General features: G+C 34.9%; 2 long non-coding RNA genes across 2 annotated transcripts in view; both read right to left on the reverse strand.

Annotated features, from left to right (window-relative positions):
* The window catches only part of LOC112656562 (uncharacterized), a 400328-nt gene that overhangs the window by 57803 nt on the left and 321207 nt on the right, over positions 1 to 21318 (reverse strand). The window lies entirely within an intron of this gene.
* LOC125754480 (uncharacterized) lies at positions 19538 to 21302 on the reverse strand. The gene is made up of 2 exons (XR_007408817.1): positions 21114 to 21302; positions 19538 to 19757 (listed from the first exon to the last, which is right to left on the reverse strand). It is a non-coding gene; the product is annotated as an uncharacterized LOC125754480 (long non-coding RNA).

Below are 21318 nucleotides of genomic sequence, written 5' to 3' on the forward strand. Positions count from 1 at the left end.
ACTACATTTTGTTTATCCATTCATCTATATTGATGGACATGTGGGTTGTTTACACCTTTTGGCTATTGTGAATAATAGTGCTGCTATGAATACTGGTGTCCAAATATCTGTTGGAGTTCTTGTTTTCAATTCTTTTGTATATACCTAGAAGTAGAATAAGCAGGGTCATATGGAAGTTTTGTGAATAATTTTTTGAGATATCACCAAAATGTCTACCACAGTGGCTACACCACCTTACGTTCCCATCAACAGTGTACAAGGTTCCAATTTTTTCCACTTTTTCACCAAAGCCTGTTATTGTCTATTTTGGTTTTATTTTTTATTATTTTTAATTGTAGCCATCCCAACTGGTGTATAATACCTCATTGTAGTTTTGATTTTCATTTGCCCAATGACTAATGATGTTGAGCATCTTTTTATGTGCTTATTGGTCTGTTTTTGGTTTCTCTCAGCCTATTGATAGCAATGCTCTCAGCTAGGCATGACTCAGGCACTCACCTTGGCCTGTACTACTAGAGGTGAGGCCTCCCATAGACTTCTCCCTGACCAGCACAATGTTGCAGTTGGACTGGCCCTGGCAGTTCTTAGGAAGAAGCCACATCAACAACAACCATCAGAGAATTTTGGGGGTGGAGGGGAAGATCACTCACAAATCCCGGAGAGTACATGGTATACCCAAGACTACACAATGAGGTCATGGAAAGAGACAGAAAAACCGAGAAAAAGAGACAGAATAGTCCTGGACTTTGCTCTTATTGAAGACTGAAGGAAGTGTGCTTAGGATTTTGCAGATCCACTCACTCTTCATTGGCATATTTAAAATATAAGACATGAATAGGGGTGTCTGGGTAGCACAGTTAGTTAACCATCCAACTTTTGGTTTTGGCTCAGGTCATGATCTCAGGGTCATAAGAACAAGCCCCAAGTCAGGCTCTGAGCTCAGTGGGCAGTCTGCTCGAGATTCTTGCTCCTTTTCCCTCTTCCCCTCCTGCTCATTTCACTCACTCTCTCCTGCTCTCTCTCTCTCTCTCTCTCTCTAAAATAAATAAACTTTTAAAAATAAAATAAAGGGATGCCTCAGCAGTTGAGTGTCTGCCTTCAGCTTGGGATATGATCCCAGGGTGCAGAATCGAGTCCCACATCAGGCTCCCTGCAGGAAACCTGCTTCTCCCTCTGCCTGTGTTTCTGCCTCTCTCTCTGTCTCTCATGAATAAATAAATCTTAAAAATAAAATAAAGTAAAATAAAATAAAGTAATAAATAATAAAATATAAAATAAAATAAAATAAAAAATATAAAATAAAATAATAAAATAAATAAAATAAAATTAAATAAAATAAAATAATAAATAAATAAAATAAAATAAAATAAAATAAAATAAAATAAAATAAAATAAAATAAAATAAAATGTAAGAAATGGTATGAGGGTGTGGGAAGAGAAATGTGGGGTCAATCATGCAGCAAGTTATCTAGGTTACCCACTGCTTTCTAAAAAAGAAACCTCATGGGTGGAGTGGCCTGGTTTCTTATCTAGTTGTTTTATTAGTAGCTGAGTCATACACCTGGAAATGTGTTTGAGATAGTTGTCTTTGAAATGGATGCACTGGCAACCCAAAACTTAATGTCAGGCACTCACACTGGGGTTCTCTATTTCCTTTGGAGAAAAGTCTATTTGAGAACTTTGTTTTTTAAACAGGGCTGTTTGGGAGTTTTTTATTGTTGATCATTTCTTAGATACAACACTAAAAGCGTTTAGTAACAAAATAAAAATAGATAAATTGGACTACAGCAAATTTAAAACTTTTGTGTTTCAAAACACAGACTAAGAAAGTGAAAATTCAAGCCACAGAATGGCTGAAAAATATTTTTTAAATGTAACTTATAATAATACATATGCAAATAATGTACTTGATAAGGGACTTATATCTAGAATAAAGGACTCTTACAACTCAATAAGGACAAATTTCTCAATTACAAAATGGAGAAAGCATCTAAATAGGCTTTTCTCCAAATAATATACAAATGGTCAATAAGCACTTGAAAAGATGCTCAACAGCATCAGCCATCAGGAATGAAAATTGAAACCAGAGTGAGATACCATATCTACTAAGATGACAAGAAAAAAAGTTCAGCTAACAATTTCTGGTAAGGATGTGAAGAAGTCAGAACTCTCGTATTCTTGTTGGTGGGATTGTAAATATAAATCAATTACAAAAAGGAAATACTAATAGATGCTGTAACACATAAACCTTGAAAACATTATGCTACATGAAATAAGCCAATCACAAAGGATCACATAAGGTATGATTCCATTTATATAAAATTCCAGGATAGGCATCTATTGAGAGAGTAGATTAGTGGTTGCTTAAGGCTGGAGGGAGAGTGGGAGTGGGGAGTCAGTGACTGCTAAAGGGTATGGACTTGCTTTTTTGGGTCCCGTTCTAAAACTGATTGTGGGAGATCCACAATTACACGCATATATACTTTAAATATAGGTATGGTTGACCCTGAATAATGTGAAGGTCAGGGATGCTGACCCCTTGAACCATCAAAAGTCTGTTATAGCTTTTGACTCCCCAAAACTTTATTAATAGCCTACCATTGACCAGAAGCCTTACCAATAACATAAAGTCAATTAACACATATTTTGTATATTATATACTATATTCTTACAATAAAGTAAGCTAGAGAAAAGAAAACATTACTTAAAAATCAAGAGAAAAGAAACTTACAGTCTTATAGTACTGCAAAAAATCTGCATATAAGTGGACCCATGCTGTCCCATGCTGTTCAACTATAACTTATAGTACATTAAATATATTTCAATAAAGCTTTGGAAAGATATGATAGTACAAAAAATAATAAAATATGAATATATATTACTCATGTACCAGCATTAAGATGATCATTGGTGAGAAATATTAGAAGCATTTCCATTAATGCCAGGAAGAAAACAGGTTTTTTATTTTTTATTTTATTTTATTTTCAAAGTTGTTATACTATTATTACTTGACCACATTCTAGAAGTACTAGCCAGAAAATTAGGTTAAAAAAAAAAAAAAGTGAGGGCAGCCCTGGTGGCTCAGTGGTTTAGTGCCACCTTCGGCCCAGGGCATGATCCTGGAGACCTGGGATCGAGTCCCACGTCGGGCTCCCTGCATGGAGCCTGCTTCTCCCTCTTCCTGTGTCTCTCTGCTCCCCCTCTCTCTGTGTCTCTCATGAATAAATAAATAAAATCTTTTTTTAAAAAAAGTGAAATAAAGCCTGTAGATGATATAGTTGTTTCTTAAAAAAAGTAAAAATAGAAATAAGAACTAAGTCATTGGAACTAAAATACATTAAAATCAGTAACTTTAATCTATACAAATACCAATCAGTTAGAAAATACAGTGGAAGTAAAACCACACTTAAAATTGTAACAAAAAATGATATATGTAGGAATATGCAAGATTTATAAGAAAAAGAATATATAGACTTAAACAAATGGAGAACACATATAATTTTTACTTAGAACAATGTAATATCATATATATATATATACACACATATACATATATATATAAAATATCCTTAAATTAATCCCTAACTTAAAGGATCCTAATAAAATGGAAACAGGGTTGTTTTGAAACTAAGGAAGCTGATTCTGCAGTTCATGCAAATTCAAAGTGCATATGAATATTTCACATTTAGGAATCTATCCTACAGATATATTTCATATGTGTGAAATGGCATATATGCTGGGTTATTTATTGTCACATCATAATTGCAAAGGAGTGAATATAGTCTAAATAACTATCAAAAGAATTGGTTAACGGTTTTTTGGTATATTTATACAATTAAATGCTATGCAGCCATAAAAAAGGAAGCATACTTATATAGAACACTCTCCCAAATATACTGTTAAGTCTAAAAATCAAAGTGCAAGCAGAATGTTACCTATATGTTGAAAATAAAGAAATATGTACATTCTTTTAGAGGCATAGAATATCTCTGGAAAAATGGGTAAAATCTTCGGTACTAAGGAACAAGGGTTTGGGGGTGTCAGAATTTTACTTATATACTCACTCCATATTCATTTGTACCTTTGTAATTGTCACCATGTACATGTTTTCACAAAATAAAATGGTTTTCAACAGGAGATTTTATGTACCAAGTGAAGTACCCTTTCAACTTCTGTCCCAATAGGTTAAGAGGAAACATGTTTTCTACTTTTGGGTCAAAGGGGGGGGGATAATGTAACTAAACTTGAACAGATGGTGTTTGAAATGTACAAATACATTTCTGTGGAAACCTGACAAGGAATAATATGAATTCTGCTCTGGATTTGGGCATAACTCCTTGACCTGGGCCTCAAAATGGAAGAATGTTGGTAGGGGCGTCTGGGTGATAGGAGGAATGAAATCAGGATGACAGAGGTACCTTGTGATTGGAAGAGGTGAACTGTGTAGCTGAGATGTAGCACGTGGAAATGAGGTGAAACAGTTGGAAGGAAAAAGGAAAGGTGATTTTTCAGTCGGGTCGTGTAGAACCTCGCATGCTATTCTTGGAAGAGTCTGGACTCATTTTCTTGGTTTCAAGGGAGTCTTTGAACGTCTGTGAGCAGATTTTCTGGATGAAAGTCATGCTTTAGGAGGATTATCAGGGTTACTTGAGGACACAGAATTAACTAGCTCTCATTCATTCATTTATCCACTCATCGTACAAATATTTGTTCAGGGACTACTATGAGTCAGGTAGGCCTTGTATAAAATCAACTATATTTTGAAACTTTTATACATTAATTTGGGCTTTTTGATGCTAAAAGTAATATACATTTCTTATCGACAATTTTAGAAATATGCAGAATTACAAAGAAGAATGACTCATAATTCTACTGCCTAAAATAAACACTGTTAAGATTCTGATGTGTGCATATGCGCATGCATGTGTGAGGTTATTTTACACACACACACACACACACACACACACACACACACCCCGACACATCAATGTAATCTATTTAATTTTATATCATGAATATCTCTTGTATTTTCAAAGATAACAACTACTTTTACAATTTATAGAGGCCTTAATCTGTGTCAGATGCTGAGAGAAGCACTTTTTACATATATCACTTAGTGCTTAAAAAAAAAAACTCATGACATCATTTGCCTTTAATCTCTATTTCAGAGATGAGGAACTGCGTACTAAGGATACCTGGTTTGGTGAGTAACGGAGACAGGATTCAATCCCAAGGAAAATTGCAGTAACTGGGCTCCTAATAATCAAATGCAACTATCTCACTAGCAATATGGCAATATGACATCGACAGCCGAGTAATGCTCCATCATTACTTGGTCCCTTCATTGGTTTCAGATTTTGGGCCAATTATACTGTTTCTAATTATATCCCAATATATCCCATGACTCATCCAGGAGGCAGAGAGCACAAGAAGGAAAAAATGCTTTCCTTCCATTTTTCAAGCTCCATAATAAAAAGCTCTTGCAAATCCCTGGCTTACCCCCAGTGCAGCATCATTGGCTTTAGGTTGATGAAAATCTCTTCAAAATTATTTTCCTAGCTTAGCTGTAAGTCTTCATTTTTGGTGCTGATGTCACTTTTTTCTGTGTTTTCAGAGGCATTTAAATAGGATTTGAAGAGAAATTGATTAAGGAGCTGCTAGCTACTAGATGATTGGGCGCTGATATTAAGCTACAATTTGCATAATCATTCCAAATTCTTTATCCTTTAATTGAAATGTGCTTGTGTTTATTTTGCCACTCTTAACATAATTTTCTATTAAATTACCATATTCCACCAGTTTCCATTACTTAAATTATTTCAATTAATGGGAAGAAAATTAATTTTTCATGGGAATTATAATGCTCAAACATTTTATTTAATTATAAAAAACTGAAAGGAGAAGGTAAATGAAAACATTTACTCAGTATCTGCTATGGGCTGTCCACTGTTATTTAACTTTCACCATTAACCCCATGTTATGGTATATAAGCCAAAGAATAAGTATTTTAAGGTAAGTAATGGTAAATAACGTAACCAGAGCTTGAACCCCACTTTTACTAATTTCAAAATCCACATTTTTCAACACATCCTGTAGCTGTCTCAAAAATGCAAGAAAAAGAAGTGGCTTGCCTAATCACATAATAAATACCAGCTTTAAAAGAAGACTTTTACAGAATGAGTCTGGGTGTTATACTATGTTCAATGAAGTGATTGCGGAAAGCCTTTGTTGTGTTGTTTTGTTTTTTAGTTTTATAAGGTAAATTCTGCTTTCTAGAAGGTTCTGGGTTTTATCACTCGATAATGTCACAGTGGGCAGTGGAGACAGCTTGCAGAATTTACTAAAAGTAGGATTTTGTTTGTTTTATTAAAAAAAAAAAAAGTTCTCCTTACCAAATCAATGGCAATGTCAAGGATAAAACAAAACTGTGAGTTTAATGCATAAAATAAAGACTTGAAAGCCATACATTTAAAGACAGGATCATTATTTAAGTGCCAATGAGATTACACACCAAGGCTGAAATAAATAAGCCATCAGCAGTGAGTAGCAAAGTTTGTTTTCTCTGGGGAGAAAGCTTGCTTGCTGCTTCAGTCCTCCAAACACATTTTAAAAAAGAGAATTTGAAGGGGGGAAAAAAAGGTAACATGTTAAGCTTCCCATCATAAAAACATAAAGACTTTAGGGAAATAAAATAACTTTGGGCTTCACTTAGAAATCGAGTCTATATATGGTCTTAAGCCAGTATATATGAAAATATGCTTTCAGTTTAGATTACTTTTGAGCATCCACAAAAATTGTAGAGACTCATGGCATAGACTGCAGATTGGTGCAAGAAAATAGAGTTACCCTCTGACATTTGATAACAATTCAATTTGCAAAGTTTTAGAATAATCTACCAGCCAAAACAAATTGAATCTTTTGGTCAACTTTCTTCTAACAACAAGGTTTTGTTTGTGTATTTTTTACTAAATTATTTTTATCTGAATGCTCTGGTATGGTCTCAGTGAAAATATATACTTAGTGAAAATACTGGTGTGCTCTCAGTGGAAATACTCAGTGTATGTGTGTAAAAAGTTAAATTTCCCTTTGGGGAATATCTCCATCATGGAAAAATTCTGAAGTGTGAGGAACTAGGGACTCTGGGTTTGCATGTTTAGCCAGAACAATAAGATAACGTATTGAAACATTAATTTAGAGATGCCTGATGGCTCAGCGGTTGAGCATCTGCCTTCAGCTCAGGTTGTGATCCCAGAGTCCCGGGATCGAGTCTCACGTCAGGCTCCCTGCATAGAGCCTGCTTCTCCCTCTGCCTGCGTCTCTACCTCTCTCTCTGTCTCTCTGCATAAATAAATAAAATCTTAAGAAAAGGAAATATTAATATATTTTTATTTTTTCACTGCTTTAGAATTAGAGAAGAAAAAGATTCTTTTTGCCATCCTTCATCAGGTCAGAGAATTCTTACCCAATATGTCAGGAGAAACACAAACTAAAGCCTCCCTTTGGGAACACTGCTAAACCACATGATACCCCACCCCTTCCAGCCTCCGCTCAAAACCTTTTGTTTCTAGGAATTAGACCATTCCACCATCATATGCAATTTCTTTGTAGCCACTGACACCAAGTCAGCAAGTTTTGATTCTGGTGCTTTTGCTATCCATGCATCAGCAGGCAATGGCATCCATTTCACTGTTGCCCCCTGGCCAGTAGTGACTGTCAAACATCAATTACAAGATGCATCCTAGTTTCAGATACATTTAAATGGGAACATGTGTACATTTTGGAATCAATGAAACACAATATATTGTTGCTCCCTAATAGAGGGTAAGAACTGGGCACCCCTCCCACCACCCCCACCCCCCGGGTGGCTCAGAGGTTTAGCGCCTGCCTTTGGCCCAGGGCCTGATCCTGGAGTCCCGGGATCAAGTCCCACACATCAGGTTCCCCGCATGGAGCCTGTGTCTCCCTCTGCCTGTGTCTCTGCCTCTCTCTGTGTGTCTCTCATGAATAAATAAATAAAATCTTAAAAAAAAAATAGAGGGGAAGAATTTTTACCTACCATAACTAGGGCACTACATATGACACATAGTAGCATTCTAATAAAACAGCTCTTGAAACAATCAACTAATAAAAATTGTCTGAGAGGGAACAACCCTTAAGACCAAAATATGACAACAGAAATGTGGTCATGTAAGAACACAAAATATTTTGCAACTCACAGTACAGGAATATAAAACTGAATGTCAGTCAAATTGATTATTGATGGGATCCTCTTGCTACTGATTCACAGTGATAGAATAAAACATCAGAATCCAAATTAAAAAGCAATACAGAATACTTTTGTAATGCTGGAAAATATCTTTTTTGAAGGAACACATATATTTCAGAGTGTAGACATACACGCCCCTTCAAAATGATAGTATATGGAGCTTATTCTTTAAATGCTCTGTTTATCCTTTTTCTTTTGACATGAATGAAAAAGGCCTTTAAATTCTTAACACATGTGATTAGGGACAATTTGTACATATTCTAAAGATTAATAATAAATATGAGATTGGGGCTACTAATTGGGAGATTCTAAGTGGTTATACTTGATTTATAAATAGGCTGCCCTAGATAAAAAAAAAAAAAAAAAAAGAGCCAGGAACCAAAGTGCCAGATAAAAGAGACCAGATGCTAAGAAAAGTAGACCTATTTTCAAGAAAGGTCCTTCAATGGAGAGAGACTGTGGGGGCAGCGGGGGGGGGGGGGGGGGATGCAGTTGCACCTTGTGAGCCATATTTCCAACCGTTTCCTCACAAACTGGAAAAGCTCCCTGTATTTCCTTCCCATGTCTATGACTCTTTTTTTAGAAGAAGGAAAACTAGTTCACTAGAGGTAGAGGATCACATACTAGCTGGAAGAAAACACTGACCAGAATAAATCTCTGTGGCTACACAGAAAATTCCTTTTTAAGATCTAGTTCAAGTTGTATGATACAAATCACATCAGAGAACTCATTCTTTTCCTTATGGTCGTCCGCCTCTTGATTATTAGGGACCATGAGCCCTAGCGTGGAAGTAGAGACTTAAATCAGTGACTTTATTTTTATTGCCAAACACAGATCTGAATTCATAGAATAAGAGAGCAGTGGAGATGAGTTATGACAGGATTCATTAATGTGCCAAGGACGTGGCCAACTTGTCTACAACTAGTTAAAAGGCAAATACACAGATTGATCATTTTTCTTTCCAGGACCGTACGTCACAATACACATGGCCTGTTTCCTAAAACCTTCTGTCTAATGTTTAATAGATTGATGGAACTTCAAAAACAACACTCTCTACAATCCTGCTAGACAAGAGGGGACATGAAGATACTCTAGGTTAGAAGACAGACTATTTGCAGTCTGAGCTGGGAAGAATTACACTTTTTACTTCCTATTTTCCCCTTTTATTTTTTCTCTTTTTAAAGATTTTATTTTTAAGTGATCTTTACACCCAACAGGGTCTCAAACTCACAACCGCGAGACCAAGGGTCATACGCTCCCCCCACCGACCTAGCCAGCCAGGTGCCCCCCTGTTTTCCCTCTTTAAAAATGTCCTTTTGCTTCAAAGGGGGGCAGAGGGGTTTGAGGCTTGAATCTGAGATAAAAACTAACTGGTAAACTATTTTAATTTGGTTTTCACTTTAAAAAGTATTTTATCTTCAGCTTGCAACCCACAAAGTAGTCACTAGATTTATCAATATGATCTCCATGTTGAAGACAGAAAGGTCAGTTTTTAATTCTCCTTTACTTAGAGAAGTGGCATGGAGTAGTTGTTAGGAGTTAAAATTACCACGCTCTGACACCCGCTGCCTCTACACTATTGCACAGAACACACAGCCTCTCGGAATCCCAACATCTTGGTGTTATAATGGTGCCACCTGCCTGGCCTGCTTCCCAAGGATTACCCTAAAAGGAAAAATGAGATTAAAGCATGGTAAACCTTTGAAATAAGAGTTATTCTAAGGCAGGATGTTATCTTCAAAGCTTAAGTTTAGTGTTCTGGGAATTTCATAAAACATCATCTTCCTAGACCTGCATGTTCTTTTAAAGAAACAATGCATTATTCATTAAACTGAAAGTGAATAAATGCTGCTTTGGCCCTTAATTGTCTAGTCTTCACTGGTTGTTAGTCTTTAATTGTCTCATGTTCCATTCTTGGTCAAATCACTTAACTTTACCTCTTCTACATTTGTTGCTCCATTGTCTCCTGTTTCCAGAATTGTAAAGATTCTATCTGACAGAAAAAAAACAAATAAATTAGCTAAATTAACTGCTCTTTGAAGATCCACATTAAGAACAATTAGAGGCACTGATAAGAAAACTTTTCATTCTTCGTTTGCACAAATGCACCAAAACTGGTATAGGAGAACCCAGGTTACTCCCTTCAAACTAGAATTTCAGCCTCATGATTCAGCCAAAAATGGAAGTTGTCTAACAGGGGCTAGGTATTCTTAACTTTTGGGGATGCTCCTTCATCACCTTCTGTCATCTGGTAACCAAATTGGACTTGACTTGGGCAGCAGCCAGCCACAGTTTTTTTGGCCCAGTGAAGACTAATTGGTATATCACATATCATTTTCCTAAACGGCTTACACAGTAAAGTGTATTTCATTTTATGTGTGTTTGAAACTATGTACTCTTAAATGCACACTACTGGGCATCTTAAATGGTTTAGATTATAAAATGTTCCACAATTTGCAAAGTAATTTTCAAATATGTTGCCTCACTTGAGTTTGTAACAGCTCTCTAAGGCAGGAAGCTCACTGTGACTCCCATGATAGAAATGGAGAATCAGATCCACAAAGAAGTAACACAACATGCTTAAGGTCACATGGGTCATAAAAGAACAGGCTGAGAGCCTCATTTCCTGGCTCCTGGTTTAGTGCTCTATTGATTGTACGCCTCCCAACAACATACTCTGTCCATCCATTCGTTCACTCAGTCCCTGCAGTTTGCTTCCAGTTATCCAGTAGCAGCTAAATAGAAAATGCTCTCAGAGCCCCAGCTTCTGGATAAGTCATGATAGCAGTCTGTGCCTCAGTTTCTTCATATGTAAACATAAAGGGTTTGAACTAGATGATTCCAAATCAAATCCACAGAGAGCATAATACAATGGAAAGAGCACAGCATGGACCATGTATCATAACAATTCAAGATTTGAATCTTGGTCCTGCCTCTTACTTCCTGGCTATATGACTTGGAAAAAATTATATAACCTTTCTGGTTATTAGTTTCCTCGTATGTAAAGTCACAGACTCTAACATTAACTTTGAAACAGTATTATAAAAAATAAGTACAATAATATATGTAAAAGAATTTGCCAAATGGCAAGCACTCAATAAATATCAATTATTCTATTTAGTATTAACACTTGTCACATTCTCAAGGCATTTTATTATTTTTAACATCAGTTTTATCATTATCTATAAAGGCACTGCTAGGCTTTACTAACTTCAAAGAGAAACCATTCAATATACTAAACGTTCATATGATCAAAAATAGCTTTATGAAACAATGTTTTTATTAAGCAGTTAATCTGTAGTACCGCAGCTTTGATTATTTTCCTGAGGATCAACGCAGAAGAAGACCTGAGATTCAATGATAAGAAATGTGAGCCAATTTTAGTGTGATTCTCATCTTTTGTTTCTAGTAGGAATATGAAAATTAAGCAGATGAATTCTACATAAGAGAGAAGATAAAATCTTATTGCATAGGCTTATTCCTTAAACCAATAAATAAAAAGAAGCAAGTTCATGTGAAAAAAATATAATCTTCAAAAAATGGAACGTGGATAGTGGGTTTGAATAATTCTGCTTTCCCAAATGTTTCATTAAAATTGGGAAGTAAAAATATATCATTTATTTTTAGAAATCATTTAGGCTTACTATTAAATAGTAACATCTTTGGAAAATTAAATCACAATTGTTATCAGAGAAAGGGTGAAAAACCACATAGCTACATCACCAAAGTGAGCAACTCGCCAGTTACAATGAATGTGAAGGTTTTAATGTAGTCCTGGCAGGGCTGAGTCAGATTAGAGAGAAAAATCATACAGACATATAAGGATCTTTCTCTTTTTGTATCTCTTATTACAAAGTAAGAAGCATTTGGGTGACTTTTTTAAATTTAAAATTTTTATTTTTAACATGTATTAATTTGAAGCACCATTTCAGGTCCAGGTGCCATGTGGAAAGTGATTGATGCTCCAGGGATGGAAAAAGGGTGAATACTGGGAGACATCCAAGTTATAAACATTTAAAAATCCTGGAAAAATACACATTTCCTCTAAGAATAGATCCGCACAAAGAATCTAATTTTATTTTTGTTTGTTTGTTGCTTCATACATCTAAAGTAATATTATAAGCAGTTTTCAAATAAACATAATTAATCTTTGACCCTATCAAAATAACTACCCATTTAGCTTATCTATATTTTTGTTTACTAAAAATATCAACACCATATTTTAATGTATATGGTTCAATACCATTTATATTCTAAACATGTCTTACTTCAATATAAAAGGAATTTTTAAATTTTAATGTTTGTTTTACTTGATAAAAAAACTATTTTAGAAAATGAGAAAGCTTTAGAAGGGAATGAAATTCAGTTTTTTATAAAATTCACCTTTAACTTCAAAAGTTAGTGAATATTACCTTGGTATGCAGACTTGAAAACAATATCTGAGCTCTTTAGCATGCAACCAAAAAAAAAAACTGGTACATATGACTGAAGATATCAAGTTAATCACTGGATTTTATATTCAGAAAAACGTTTTCTAAAGCTTTCATTGTAACACCAATTTTTAAATGCTCATATATGGTATAGGTTCACTGAGAAAAGTGAAGAGACTGCGTATCTGCCCTCCACCCTGTATATATATTTTTTTCACATAAGGTTTGTACTAGAAAAAAGTGGTTAATCTTGCCAAAATCTATTACAAATCCCCAAATGTAAGATGCTGTGATTTTTAAAGATAATACATAACTACTTTGTGGTAAAGGATGTACCTCTTTGACAGACTCCATTTTATTTACATCAAGCTTGAGATGGCTCCCACTTTGGGACCTAGAGTTGCAAAATTTTATGGTAATAGTAATAATAAAACCACACAGAGTTTCAAAAAAGAAAAATAAAGATAATAATGAAAGCACCAGAAATACCTAGCTTCTAAGAGCAATCATGTTTAGTTTGGTTTTTCTTCGTAATATAATTTCTCAAGAGATAAACCCAGAAACTCATCAGGCTTTACGGTCAGGGTCCTGAGAGCAGTGAAGAATAATAAAAGTCCAAGTTAAAGAATCTAAATAAGCCTAAGGAACTTCACTTACAATGACTAAAGTCAAAAATAAGAATAAAGGTGTGAGGGGCACCAGGGTGGCTCAGTCAGTTAAGTATTTGCCTTGATCTCAGGTCATGATCTCAGGGTCCTGAGGTAGAGACTTGAATTGGGCTCCCTGCTCAGGAGGCAGTCTGCTTCTTCTTCCTTTTCTGGCCCTCCCCACTGCTTATGCATGGCCCTGTCAAATAAATAACATCTTTAAAATAAATAAATAAAGGTGTGAGTAAACTGTGATGACCTAACTCCTTAAAACTTCTAGTAACAGCCTTGACCTTCAATTACCTCTATCAAGATAAGCAATATTATGATCATATCAGTATTTAAAAGAAGAATAAGTTACACAAGTCATAAACATAGATCTCATGATTCTTTCATTGTCCATTTATTATTGGTTCAGGTTTATACAACCTATACAAGATTAGCTCAATTGATTAGGAGGTGGTGCCAATGAGCCCAGAGGATCATTTCTGTCTTTGGAGATAAAAGTTAGCTATAATCTTTTTTTTTTTTAAGATTTTATTTATTCCTGAGAGACAGAGAGAGAGAGGCAGAGACACAGGCAGAGGGAGAAGCAGGCTCCATGCAGGGAGCTCGACGTGGGACTCGATCCCGGGTCTCCAGGATCAGGCTCTGGGCTAAAGGCAGCGCTAAACCACTGAGCTACCTGGGCTGCCCAAGTTAGCTATGTTCTGTGCTTTCGTATAGCACAGAGTAAACCAAATTCTACTAAGGCATCTACAAAAGGTATGCCATTGGCCCCAAAGGGAAGAAGTTCAAAACAACATATACAGATCATCATTACCTATCACTGCTTACAGAAAAATAATTCATGTGCCTTTGTGGTACTGGGTCAATGGTATCATTTTGGCACTATTCAATATGTACTTAATTTATAGTTGAGCAACTAGAAATCTGAATTTAAGATACAGCATTGTATTATTTTATCTAGCTTATATCAACGTGCTATAGTTTGTTTTTAAAATAACCTCCTTTATATAAATTGTTTTAGTAAATGATAGCCAGAAAATATATCACTATATGCAATTACTTTGTCTTACATATTACCCTGTAGATACATTTTCCATTCCCAGTACCGAATTCAGCACTCTTACCATTCAACGATAACCAAAGCCTATAGTATTAAATGATTCCTATAGTATTAAATGATTCAAAAGAGCTTTAGTTTTTATTATGAAATTCTGTTAAATAAAATTATTTTTTATTTTTGTTCATTCATTTCTTCTTTACCAAATGCCTACAATGTGTCAGGCTTTGTCTTATACAGTAGTAAAAAGAGGAAGTCCTGACACTCAGAGTGGACTCATAAACACATCTACTTCCTACCCACCTTAAACAAACACAATGCTATTATATTACAAATCACAAATAAAGGAAAACTTTTCTTGAGCCTCATCGTGCCTCCAGCAAGTTATATTATGTTATTTGGGGAAAAGGTTTGAACCTTACACGTTACACCCCAGAGCTAACAATAGCTGTTAAAAAGAAAAAGTCTCTAGTTACACAGCTCTGGCTTCTGTTCATTTTGTGATTATTATTATAAGTCAAAAGTCTATAGCAATAAAAATGACATCAACAGGAACAACAATAACCATAATATGCACCAAATATTGTCTACAGCTAGATTAACAATGTATATTCATTGTGTGAGAGTGGGTGGAAAGTCTTGGGGACTAGCTGACTCAATAAAAGGCCAATAAGGAACAAATCATGGTAGCCTTTCAACTTCCATTAGGTCACAAGGCACTCAGAGTAGAAATTAAAATCTGGTTTACAACTTGAAAAACGAACTTCAGGTCATAGTAAAAAGATCAGTCAACATCATGTTGAAAAAAAAAGACCTTAAAAAAAACTACTCAGGCCATCAAGAGTTCATGATACTTGATTATTATTTTTTATTTTATTATTTGCAAAGGAAAAATCCAACTTTTGCTAAAATAGGTAGTGTATTAGGCCAGCAAAGAAAAGGCAAAAAAGGGGCAAGTCTAATTGTCTGACGAGCAAACATTTTTATTGTCTTTTAAGGAAGGAAATAACATTTAAAAAATACATTTAAGTGAAAAAACGTGGAAATTTGAATGCAATATCTGAAAACCTTTATATCAATCATCCTTAAACCTCTTCACATTAAATATTTAAGCAGGTATCCTCAATGGACTTCAACTTACATACTTATAAATGATAAACATGTAGTATTATACAAATATGTACGTTAAACCTATACACAAAAGAGAAAAATTTTTAAAAATTGAAAGGACTAAATAAAACTGTATATACAAATAGCATATCTAATTTTCTTCCCTTTTTTTTTTTTTTTTTGTATAAGATTGTATTGCTCACAACCTGGCTTCCAGCCATTCCACTTTGGTGACCACTTTGTAGAAATAAAAACTGGCTAAAGACAAAGTCAGAAGAAATAGCAATTTAGCATATATTACTCATGAGAACATTCTGTAAAAGGGTATGTTTTAAGGTAATAAATATAGAACAGCATTGTAAATCTATGAATAGAAAGACTCTAGTATATTATTAAAACTACATTAACTTTGTAGCTTAATTCCTAAGAATCACTGACCATCAAACAGGCCTAGCTTTGAAAAAGATGAAGAGCATGATATGTAGTTTCTCAAGCAACAATAATACTAATAATGCAGAAAAGTTGAAGTTAGAATTCTCAACACTCTAAACATCTCATGTGTCACTTGATAAACCTATCAGGATAGTAAACCTCATAATGTGAACTGTTAAATTCTGAAGTAGGGACCATTCAGCACTGAGGCTAACACCTTCCTTACTCTTTCTTCTTAGGTGGTATAAATAGAGTTAAACAGATTATATAGATTACGTAGAGGATTAAGTGAACAGACTACCTCTCAGCACTTGAGAAGCCCTCATTTACACAATGAAACATATTTACTAATTAAAGACTTGTCCATTGATGAAAGCAACAATCAAGTAACTCTTTCTGCCTAATTCCAACTATTGTGTGCATCTGAAATACATAAAATTGCATTTGTTCAGAATATTCTTTAATTGGTTTTTGCCCATCAATTTTGCCCAGCATTTTCCATTTTCAAAAAATCAGTGAGGCTTCTCTTAATCAAAGTGTCATGAATGCATGCATTGTGATATCACTCTGCATACGTCGGCCACTAATAACTTATTTATTTATAAACTCTGTGGCTGCAGGAGGACTGGTAAAGGCCCTAGAAGACACATTTTACATATCAACTCGATTATTGGCAATCAGGCATTACTTAGAGCCATTGTTTAAACAAATGCCTTTGTTTTATCAGATCCTACAAGTGCATGAAATAGAAGTGATATGTTATATTTCTCATATTTCGCCTTGAGGTTTTTATGAAACCTTAAAAAAGAGAGTATATAGGAAAGAGATTGTACATTTTACAATTACAAGTACTTGATCTAAAAAAAAAAGTCGTATGGCCTAAGATTAATGCAAAAATATTATGGACTGAGATTTAAACCAAATTGGTTGTGTATGCATTTACTTATCACCCAGTAGGCATGGCAAAACTCCATCTTATTATGTTTAAAAGTATAAATCTCAAATTTGTACGTCATATGGATGGAATGTATCCAGCAATAAATATGCAGTTTAGAGGAACCTTTGCAATGCTGTAGAATAATTTGGACAGCTGGTGTTATTGGTTGATCTACAAGGTTTTTGGTGTTCTTATCAATCTGCTCTTTTACACTTAATTTAAATTTAGTATAAATATTCACTGTCAAAAAAATTAAATTGGGGGAGAATGATCTCACATTTTAACTCAGGATATAAAACCAAAATATTAGCAGAGGAAGTACATGGGTAGGTGAGTTTTTGTGGTTCAAACGATATGGAGACAAAGGAAGTGGTAATTTGTTTTGGTTTACGCAGACTTAGACGCAGTTCTAAATGAAAAGAATAAAATCCTGCTACTTGCCAGTTCCGTGGTATACATGCTCTTTTTATTAGAAAAACTTGTTAGATTACTAATAACACGTGACATTTGTTGAGTCCTCCCTCAAAGCATTCCCACAGATTATCTCACAACAGCTTTAGGAGATTAGAAGTAATTATATGTGGCAAAGGCAGGGTATGGTAGGTAATTTGGAGTGTTATAAACCAATCTTGGATTTATCCAGGTAGAGGAAGAAAGATTTTACTCTGTTACCTTTCATGTTGGAGAACATGGACCCTTTGCAGCATAATAGGATCTGTAGTTTAAGAATGATTTATGCAATCCACACTAAGTGGTTCTATCCCTTTTGTATTCCCTGGGTAGGTATTATTATTATTTGAGCTAGAGTTATGCTGGTGTGATTTCTGCAGCCCTGAGGGACTATCTTCATAAAACCCGAATCATATTGTTTGCTTTTTCCACCCAACACAACAATGTCCATCTATGTGGCCAAGGTCATATTAGACTTAACCCTACATCTGAGACTCTAACTTAATTGTGTTTCATTCCTTCTTCAAACAAGGCAGCATTTCTCAAGTGATTGCATTTCTAAAGTGATTGCAAAATATACCCATAGAGACAACAAAAGAACACGGCCTGAGCATATTTTGCATACATTCTGTCAAGCGTAAAGAAAGAATCATTATTTGGCCACTTGGAACACAGAGAAACCTAATACAGGATTGTATCCAATGTATAAAAGGGAAATCCAAGAGAAATTTTCTCAATATTATCCATCAAATAACAAATGAAAAGCAAGATATTTGCAAACATGGGAGCAAGTAGAAATATGGGAGGCCACCTCAGGAACTTAGGAAAGTGAGGTAGCACACAGAGCTAGAGAGCATGGAAAGCTTTCATCTGTTATAAGTAAGAGAAGTTTCAAATTATCAAATTACCAATTATTAAAACAAAGAAAGGTAAAAACTCTTCAAGCAGAGGGAGACTGGAATAGAATGTCAGTTCTACTCATACGCTAACACAAAAATATCTATAGTTTCCCCCTACACTTTACTAAATATATCACTGACACATCACTCAGCTCCAAACTGAGTTGATATGTCACAATAGTGTAAACAGTGAATATTTATCTAATTGAAGTTACAATTGGGAGAATGGGTGAATGGGTGGGGAGATGAGGGGAGTGCATGAGTAGTAGGCAGTAGGAGACTGGGGATGCTAAATGCTGAACAGTATATACTTTTCCCATAGTGAGAGATCAATAGATAATGTCTACAATAGAAAAATCAAGAATCTGAATCATTTAGAGGAAACAATTGGCACAATAACAATTTATCATAACTCTGGAGTTGTTCAAGCACAGAGAATATTTATATTTTTAATTTACTGTCTTTAATGATTCAGAATTTTAAGAGTAGTTTTAAACAAAAATGAGTTATCCTTCTTTCTAATTCTGACAAAATAAAGTGATATTGATCCATATATTAAATAATGAAAATTTGAAAAGTAACTGAAAACAGGCCAACGCCTATAAGATACCACCTTGGCCAAGCTAACCATAAAGCCTGCATGGTCATTACAGAACGATAGAAGATGCTGGGAGAGAAAAACGACATAATGAGTTATTAAAGAACTCAGCTCTTTTTGAAAAATATTATTTACACATTATGAACAAATAAAATAAAGGATTTTTAGTCTATCCCCCCCCCACACACACAAACCCCTAAAAAATTGGTGTCACTCTTTGGAGCCTATTTCTAAATCATATATCTTATTTTGTATAATACTTTTATTTCATCTAAATTCTCTGATTTTTTGCTTTATATAATGGTATCTCTTGCTTGACCAGATGGCAGTGAATCAGCCAATAATCACGGAAGGCACATCGTAATATATTAACATCCTAATGAATTATCGCAGATCTGTTTCCAAAAGTCACAATCAATAATAAAAATACAGAGTTGACCTGGAAACAAGATTGCAAGATTTGAAAACATCCTGGTATGTCATTCTTTTCTTCCATCTGTAATAGACACTTCCTTTGCTTACCCAGTTTCCATTACCAGTATTTCCCTAAGTAAAACTTAACATTTGTTCAGGTAATCACCTCTCCCTCACATAGCCCACCTCTTCCTCACATAGCCCAAGTGGCTCATGAGAAGCTGGGCCACCTTCCACTCCAGAGGTAGGACTGGTTGTTTCAATGGCAATCACTCAGCCAGTAATTAGTTTATAAATGGGTACATGACTTATTTTTAATCAATGAAACACAAGAAACAATTTGCTGGAAAGTTGTTGGAAACTTTCCTGGAAGTCAAAGAAAGTTCTTCATCATTCTTCTGGCAGAGTAATAGGATCTCTGTTTCTTCTCTCGTGTCAAAGATGAACAACACATTAAGAGGCTCTTACTGCTCTTGGCAGTTACCTAATCTCCAGGAAGTTAACTAGCCTTAGGATGAAGCCAAAGCAGAATAAATGGATGAGAATGTGCCTTGATGGTAACACTGGACCACTGAATGAATCAATCTATAGGCTGCCCACAATGTATTTCCTATTAACATGTGCTAATGGTTTCTTATAAGCCATTCTTAATTGGGTTTTCTATTTTATATATATAATAGAATGCTAACTAAATTCAAACTGATAATTCTTAGAATCATTAAACACGGTAAACTCAAAAGTAACTCAACTTTAATCTTTTTCTCATTTTATATAATTCCGGAATTTCAAGCTCAAATAAACCATGAAAAATGCCACTCCTGTGTGTGTGCATGCACCTACACATACACACACAGTGTGACAAATGTGTACATGTATGTGTTGTGTGGTGTGACTGTGCAATGTAAGACAGTGGAGCATCCAGAATTGAGTGAGAGTATTTTGGAGCTAATATGGCAACCAACAAGGGAAGGTACCATCAATGACAGAAGATTGTCAGGCAGGCAACAGGGATAGTGTGGGGGTGTGGAGAGCTGGTTTGAGGAAAGGCTTGTAAACAGAAACTCATGCATACTATAGAGACCCTATTACTATTTGATACATTAGTATGTTTGCCCAGTGTGAAGTTTCAAGCAATTTATAAATAAAATTATGATAATTCATTATCTACTTTTTTATTTTCACATTTTAAATTTTCTAAGATAGAAATTTCAATAAAGAATAAAGAATCATATAATTCTATAAAGTTTGCTATGAAAATGTATACTTCTCCAAGTTTCCTTCCCATGTACTGTTCTCTAGAGGCAGCCATTTTTGTTTCTTTTGGCTGGTTCTTTAAATAATTCAAAATATTTAATTTTCCATTTTAGACATTATCTATTGAATCGTATCATGTGAGAAGTTAAAGGTTTAGTTTCCTTTACTCTTACCACACATGTGCTCCTTATCACTCCCCCACTTTATCCTCCCAATAAAGCAATATTATAATTTTAATGAGATTAACATTCAGTATTAACACCATTGTAATATATAACCTCAACTCAGATTTGAATCACATACTACTGGTATGCTGATAAACTGATTCTCTGGAAAGAAAAAAGTCCTGATTTGTTGTTTGCTGATTTCAATAGTATAAATACTCCTGCCTCAACTAATTTCAAATTACTGACTTAAGGTCTTAAAATCTGAAACAGATGGGCATATTAAATTCCCTTTGGGTTAATAATTGTCATGTTTGTATTTGCTACATTTTCTATGTACTTATAAATTATGAAACAACAAACTCCCCATGAAACTCCCTTCTCAAAATGTATAGACATATCATATATTATATTAATTTTATGTTTTTGAAAAAGCGTTCTGGCACCTTCTCTTCTGGTTGCCTTCGATGCTTGGTACTCCAGTACCCTGGGATCTCCCTTCACTAATTTCCTGAGAATTGTCTTTCCCATCTTGGATCCCTTGTTTCCTGGATCCAGTGTTATGGACTGAATGTTTGTGTCTCTCCAAAACCCATGTGTTGAAACCCCAACCCTCAGTGTTATGTATGAGGAGGTAAGCCTTTACGGGTG

Source organism: Canis lupus, chromosome 37 (assembly GCF_003254725.2).
Source record: "Canis lupus dingo isolate Sandy chromosome 37, ASM325472v2, whole genome shotgun sequence".
Classification (NCBI taxonomy): Eukaryota; Metazoa; Chordata; class Mammalia; order Carnivora; family Canidae; genus Canis; species Canis lupus.